Here is a 7500-nt window from a genome sequence, read left to right as displayed (position 1 = left end):
TAATCATCACCATCACCATCATCATCATCATCATCATCATCATCATCATCATCATCATCATCATCATCATCATCATCATCATCATCATTATGTGGCGACCCACTGAACATGAGCTTGCTACGCGTAAAACTCAGTAGTTTGCGAAGAATGAAGGTTTGGCTGGACTTAGCGTGTAATGAGCTCCCAAGAGGATGTAGTAGAAGGCTTATCGTTTAAAACAAATTAATTTATTTTCTATCTGTACAAATAGGAGAGATGTGGACAAACACAACAACTGAGATAGTGTAGAAGGCTTTAAAAAAGATGAAATACAGTAGAGCTCCTGAGGGTCTGAAGAAAAGGACTTTCAATCCAAGTAAATGTATTATCATTCTGTACAAATTAGGAGAGACATACCTGTCGAACTGGTAAGATGAAATAATTACCGCACTTTTTCCAGAAATGCAACCAGTAATAACCTCGATAAGTGCCAACTCCTCTAATTTACTATCTGATGTATGTAAAGCATTTGCATAAATAACTAACTGACAGACTCTTTAGGAATCGATGATATTAGACTTAAGGCCTGTTCTCAGAGACAGGCACGCTCGGCGGGCGGGCACGAATAAAGATGAGGTCACTGGCAGGCAAAAAGTAGCTACGGTTGCTCACCGATGTGCCCGTCTGTGTGGAAAGGCCTTTAGAATTAACCAAGCAGGTACGTCTTACTTCCGAATGACCTAACCAAAAGATTAGGTTACGAAAGTCTTAAATTCGTAAGAAATATTGATTTGTCTGTTTTTCTTCAATTCTCTCTCACTTCATTTGTTAGTTTATTCCTTTCCAATTAAATATCTATTAAACTATTTATTTTTCTTTTTTTACTCGGCTGTTTATTTACTCTTTATCTATTGAAGTTGTTTACCACTTAATTTTGGAAGAACAAGGTCCCACACGATAATGCTAGAAACACGTAAATCATAAACGTTAGAAATAGTTCGCCGATAGTATCTCAATCAGACCAACTACCGCTTGTCAGGGAGAATAAATTGGCAGTAAAAAGAATCAGATTATACTTGACGATTAAAGGGTTTTCGATTCCTTGATATTGTCTTACTATAATTAGAATGTGAAGACTTCGGGATATATCTTTTAATTTCAGATAATAGGAAGAAAAAGGGAAAAAGAGGAGAGAAAGCATATAACGGGTAACAAGAGAAAAATTAATCATGCGTATGGAAGAGCGGCAAAATTCCTGATGAATTTTTAAAAAGGTGATGTTTAGTGATGATGCTGTAAAAAAAGGACTTGTGAATATTACCTTTATAAAGTTAAACGCACGAATATTAACTGAAAAGAATTTGACACTATAATTTTGACGAGCTAGGAAGATTTCGGTAAACTGTAGTGGAAAATAACATGCCAATTTGCCTAAAACGATAAGTCTGTAATCACTCTGCAGTTCAACCATTAATACAGGGAAGTGAGACATTAATAAAAAGTCAACAGTCAAGAAAAAGAACTCCGAGGAAAAAGAAATGAAGCCAGCGACGGATATTCTAGAAATGATAAAGGGAAGTGGAGATGAAGATGGAGTTTCAAAACGAACTGGCAATTGTTGAGACGAACGTTCGATAAAGTGGACACCTAAATATAGAGGTCAAAGTAAGAGGAAGTCATCTGGAAGGTGGATAGATAAAAAACAAATTAATTGGTATTGCGCCCGCGTGTGTCCTCGGATGCAACACATAAATACAGACACACACTTATACAGTGTGTATTTTCTTCTCATTCCCTTTTTGATGTTTTTCTGTTTTTATAATTTATTATTTCATAATTTCTCGTCTTTCTCTGCTTTATCATTGTCTCGGTGCACTTTTCCTGTTCTACCACTCCTGTATTTATAAGTGTTATATTTTATTCTTTCTCTTTTCCTTTTCCTTCTTGTTTTCTTCTCTATCTCATCTTCATCACCTGTCTTCGTGTCTCTCTCCCATTCTGCAGACACACTTCTTTGTATCAGTTCCTCTTATTCCCCGTTTTATTTTTTCTCTCCATCTCTTTCTTTTTCTCTTCTTCTTTGTCTCATCTTTATCATTTGTCTTTCTGTGTCTCTCCCTTTCTTAGCCTCCTTGTCTCTTCTTTGTCTTTTCTTTGTCTTTGTCTCTCCCATTCTACCACACCTACAGATACACGATGTTTTTCTCTTTCTCTTCTTTACTCATCTTTATCGTCTGTCTTTGTGTCTCTCCCATTCTACCACACCTACAGATAGATTTTTTTTCTCTTTCTTTTCTTTACTCTTTTTTATCGTCTGTCTTTGTGCCTCTTTCATTCTACCACACCTACAGATAGTTTTTTTTCTCTCTCTTTCTTTTCTTTACTTATCTTTATCGTCTGTCTTTGTGCCTCCCCCATTCTACCACACCTACAGATAGATTTGTTTTTCTCTTTCTTTTATTTACTCATCTTTATCGTCTATCTTTGTGTCTCCCCCATTCTACCACACCTACAGATAGAGTTGTTTTTCTCTTTCTTTTCTTTACTCATCTTTATCATCTATCTTTGTGCCTCTCTCATTCTACCACACCTACAGATAGAGTTGTTTTTCTCTTTCTTTTCTTTACTCATCTTTATCATCTATCTTTGTGCCTCTCTCATTCTACCACACCTACAGATAGAGTTGTTTTTCTCTTTCTTTTCTTTACTCATCTTTATCATCTATCTTTGTGCCTCTCTCATTCTACCACACCTACAGATAGATTTGTTTTTCTCTTTCTTTTATTCACTCATCTTTATCATCTATCTTTGTGCCTCTCTCATTCTACCACACCTACAGATAGAGTTGTTTTTCTCTTTCTTTTCTTTACTCATCTTTATCATCTATCTTTGTGCCTCTCTCATTCTACCACACCTACAGATAGAGTTGTTTTTCTCTTTCTTTTATTCACTCATCTTTATCATCTATCTTTGTGCCTCTCTCATTCTACCACACCTACAGATAGAGTTGTTTTTCTCTTTCTTTTCTTTACTCATCTTTATCATCTATCTTTGTGCCTCTCTCATTCTACCACACCTACAGATAGAGTTGTTTTTCTCTTTCTTTTATTCACTCATCTTTATCATCTATCTTTGTGCCTCTCTCATTCTACCACACCTACAGATAGAGTTGTTTTTCTCTTTCTTTTCTTTACTCATCTTTATCATCTATCTTTGTGCCTCTCTCATTCTACCACACCTACAGATAGAGTTGTTTTTCTCTTTCTTTTATTCACTCATCTTTATCATCTATCTTTGTGCCTCTCTCATTCTACCACACCTACAGATAGAGTTGTTTTTCTCTTTCTTTTCTTTACTCATCTTTATCATCTATCTTTGTGCCTCTCTCATTCTACCACACCTACAGATAGAGTTGTTTTTCTCTTTCTTTTCTTTACTCATCTTTATCATCTATCTTTGTGCCTCTCTCATTCTACCACACCTACAGATAGAGTTGTTTTTCTCTTTCTTTTATTCACTCATCTTTATCATCTATCTTTGTGCCTCTCTCATTCTACCACACCTACAGATAGAGTTGTTTTTCTCTTTCTTTTCTTTACTCATCTTTATCATCTATCTTTGTGCCTCTCTCATTCTACCACACCTACAGATAGAGTTGTTTTTCTCTTTCTTTTATTCACTCATCTTTATCATCTATCTTTGTGCCTCTCTCATTCTACCACACCTACAGATAGAGTTGTTTTTCTCTTTCTTTTATTCACTCATCTTTATCATCTATCTTTGTGCCTCTCTCATTCTACCACACCTACAGATAGAGTTGTTTTTCTCTTTCTTTTCTTTACTCATCTTTATCATCTATCTTTGTGCCTCTCTCATTCTACCACACCTACAGATAGAGTTGTTTTTCTCTTTCTTTTCTTTACTCATCTTTATCATCTATCTTTGTGCCTCTCTCATTCTACCACACCTACAGATAGAGTTGTTTTTCTCTTTCTTTTCTTTACTCATCTTTATCATCTATCTTTGTGCCTCTCTCATTCTACCACACCTACAGATAGATTTGTTTTTCTCTTTCTTTTATTCACTCATCTTTATCATCTACCTTTGTGCCTCTCTCATTCTACCACACCTACAGATAGAGTTGTTTTTCTCTTTCTTTTCTTTACTCATCTTTATCATCTATCTTTGTGCCTCTCTCATTCTACCACACCTACAGATAGAGTTGTTTTTCTCTTTCTTTTATTTACTCATCTTTATCATCTATCTTTGTGCCTCTCTCATTCTACCACACCTACAGATAGAGTTGTTTTTCTCTTTCTTTTATTCACTCATCTTTATCATCTATCTTTGTGCCTCTCTCATTCTACCACACCTACAGATAGAGTTGTTTTTCTCTTTCTTTTCTTTACTCATCTTTATCATCTATCTTTGTGCCTCTCTCATTCTACCACACCTACAGATAGAGTTGTTTTTCTCTTTCTTTTATTCACTCATCTTTATCATCTATCTTTGTGCCTCTCTCATTCTACCACACCTACAGATAGAGTTGTTTTTCTCTTTCTTTTATTCACTCATCTTTATCATCTATCTTTGTGCCTCTCTCATTCTACCACACCTACAGATAGAGTTGTTTTTCTCTTTCTTTTCTTTACTCATCTTTATCATCTATCTTTGTGCCTCTCTCATTCTACCACACCTACAGATAGAGTTGTTTTTCTCTTTCTTTTATTCACTCATCTTTATCATCTATCTTTGTGCCTCTCTCATTCTACCACACCTACAGATAGAGTTGTTTTTCTCTTTCTTTTATTCACTCATCTTTATCATCTATCTTTGTGCCTCTCTCATTCTACCACACCTACAGATAGAGTTGTTTTTCTCTTTCTTTTCTTTACTCATCTTTATCATCTATCTTTGTGCCTCTCTCATTCTACCACACCTACAGATAGAGTTGTTTTTCTCTTTCTTTTATTCACTCATCTTTATCATCTATCTTTGTGCCTCTCTCATTCTACCACACCTACAGATAGAGTTGTTTTTCTCTTTCTTTTATTCACTCATCTTTATCATCTATCTTTGTGCCTCTCTCATTCTACCACACCTACAGATAGAGTTGTTTTTCTCTTTCTTTTATTCACTCATCTTTATCATCTATCTTTGTGCCTCTCTCATTCTACCACACCTACAGATAGAGTTGTTTTTCTCTTTCTTTTATTCACTCATCTTTATCATCTATCTTTGTGCCTCTCTCATTCTACCACACCTACAGATAGAGTTGTTTTTCTCTTTCTTTTCTTTACTCATCTTTATCATCTATCTTTGTGCCTCTCTCATTCTACCACACCTACAGATAGAGTTGTTTTTCTCTTTCTTTTATTCACTCATCTTTATCATCTATCTTTGTGCCTCTCTCATTCTACCACACCTACAGATAGAGTTGTTTTTCTCTTTCTTTTATTCACTCATCTTTATCATCTATCTTTGTGCCTCTCTCATTCTACCACACCTACAGATAGAGTTGTTTTTCTCTTTCTTTTCTTTACTCATCTTTATCATCTATCTTTGTGCCTCTCTCATTCTACCACACCTACAGATAGAGTTGTTTTTCTCTTTCTTTTATTCACTCATCTTTATCATCTATCTTTGTGCCTCTCTCATTCTACCACACCTACAGATAGAGTTGTTTTTCTCTTTCTTTTATTCACTCATCTTTATCATCTATCTTTGTGCCTCTCTCATTCTACCACACCTACAGATAGAGTTGTTTTTCTCTTTCTTTTCTTTACTCATCTTTATCATCTATCTTTGTGCCTCTCTCATTCTACCACACCTACAGATAGAGTTGTTTTTCTCTTTCTTTTATTCACTCATCTTTATCATCTATCTTTGTGCCTCTCTCATTCTACCACACCTACAGATAGAGTTGTTTTTCTCTTTCTTTTATTCACTCATCTTTATCATCTATCTTTGTGCCTCTCTCATTCTACCACACCTACAGATAGAGTTGTTTTTCTCTTTCTTTTATTCACTCATCTTTATCATCTATCTTTGTGCCTCTCTCATTCTACCACACCTACAGATAGAGTTGTTTTTCTCTTTCTTTTATTCACTCATCTTTATCATCTATCTTTGTGCCTCTCTCATTCTACCACACCTACAGATAGAGTTGTTTTTCTCTTTCTTTTATTCACTCATCTTTATCATCTATCTTTGTGTCTCTCTCATTCTACCACACCTACACCCGTCTGAGCCACGACCTTGATCTGTTGCTTTTAAGTCCAAGTGAAAATGTCGAGATAAAAAAATGTCTTTTTTTCCTTATTTTTTCTTTTTTTTTTCTTTTTTTTTTTCTTTTATACATTTCACTTTCAGTAGCTGCGTTAAGCTTGACTTGTATTCTAGTTGTCAATTGAATAAATTAATGATGTTTACTAGTTGTCTGTGTGATTTTAATGTGATAATATTTACTAATTGTCAAATGACTATTTTCCAGTGTGTTTGTCTGTCTTTGTTAGTATGTTATTAAGTATTGAAGTATGGGTGAAGGTGATGATAATAAGGAATAAAGTGATGAAGATGTTAGAAGTAGCGACTGATGTTAATGGAAATGAGAGAATGAAGAAAGACAGAGAGAGAGAGGTAGAGAAGAGAGTGGGAGGAGGAATAGAAATGATATTGAAGACAAGAATGTAGAATATAGTGATAAGGAATTTGATAAGAAAAAAAGAGAACGTGAAGATAAAAAGAAGGAGGCAACGAACAAGGAGATGGAAAAGAAGAGGGAAAAAAAAGAACAACTTAAAATGGAACGAAAATGGAAGCAGTGAAGGCGAAAGGAGAGACAGTGAATAATGAAAATAATGAAGGAAGAAAAAGCAAACAAGTGGAGAAAGGGGGAAGAAGAAGAAAAAGAAATAGAAAATAAATCGAAATGATGAGGTTAAAGACAAAAGAAAAAAGAAGAAATCAATGTAACCTGAAAGGAACGATTGATTCTTACTCGATTAGAACAAAACAAAAAAACAAAAAAAAAGAAAACAAAAAAGGTAAAAACATTTAAAAAGTAGAACAAAGAATAACAAAAACGTTAAACAAAAACTGGATCACTCGGTCCATATAAGGGAGAGCGCGAAACGGCTCCTCCCGAACTCTACGGGTTCAAAATGCCAACATTCGCGTTCGAGTGAGTGGCATGCAAACCGTATTCCTTGATCTTAAATCTGCTTTTGATATTGCAAACAGGGAAATTATCCTTGAGCAACTAGCTAGCTTTGGTATTCAGGGAAAACTGTTAACATGGATTCAAATGTATCTGTCGAATCGATCGGGTCAGGTTCTCTTCAGGAGCATTAAGAGTACTCATACAAATGTATTTGAACTCGGCACACCTCAGGGAGGCAATGACTCCATTATTTGTTATGCCGATGCCATTTGTATTAAATCCTCATCCGAGGAGAGGATGCAAGAGATTCTAGATATAGTTTCTGCAAGGGCTACTGAGTGTGGCTTGATAATCTCAAC

This window comes from Penaeus chinensis, chromosome 31 (genome assembly GCF_019202785.1).
Source record: "Penaeus chinensis breed Huanghai No. 1 chromosome 31, ASM1920278v2, whole genome shotgun sequence".
Lineage (NCBI taxonomy): Eukaryota > Metazoa > Arthropoda > Malacostraca > Decapoda > Penaeidae > Penaeus > Penaeus chinensis.
This window is presented reverse-complemented; position numbering follows the sequence as displayed.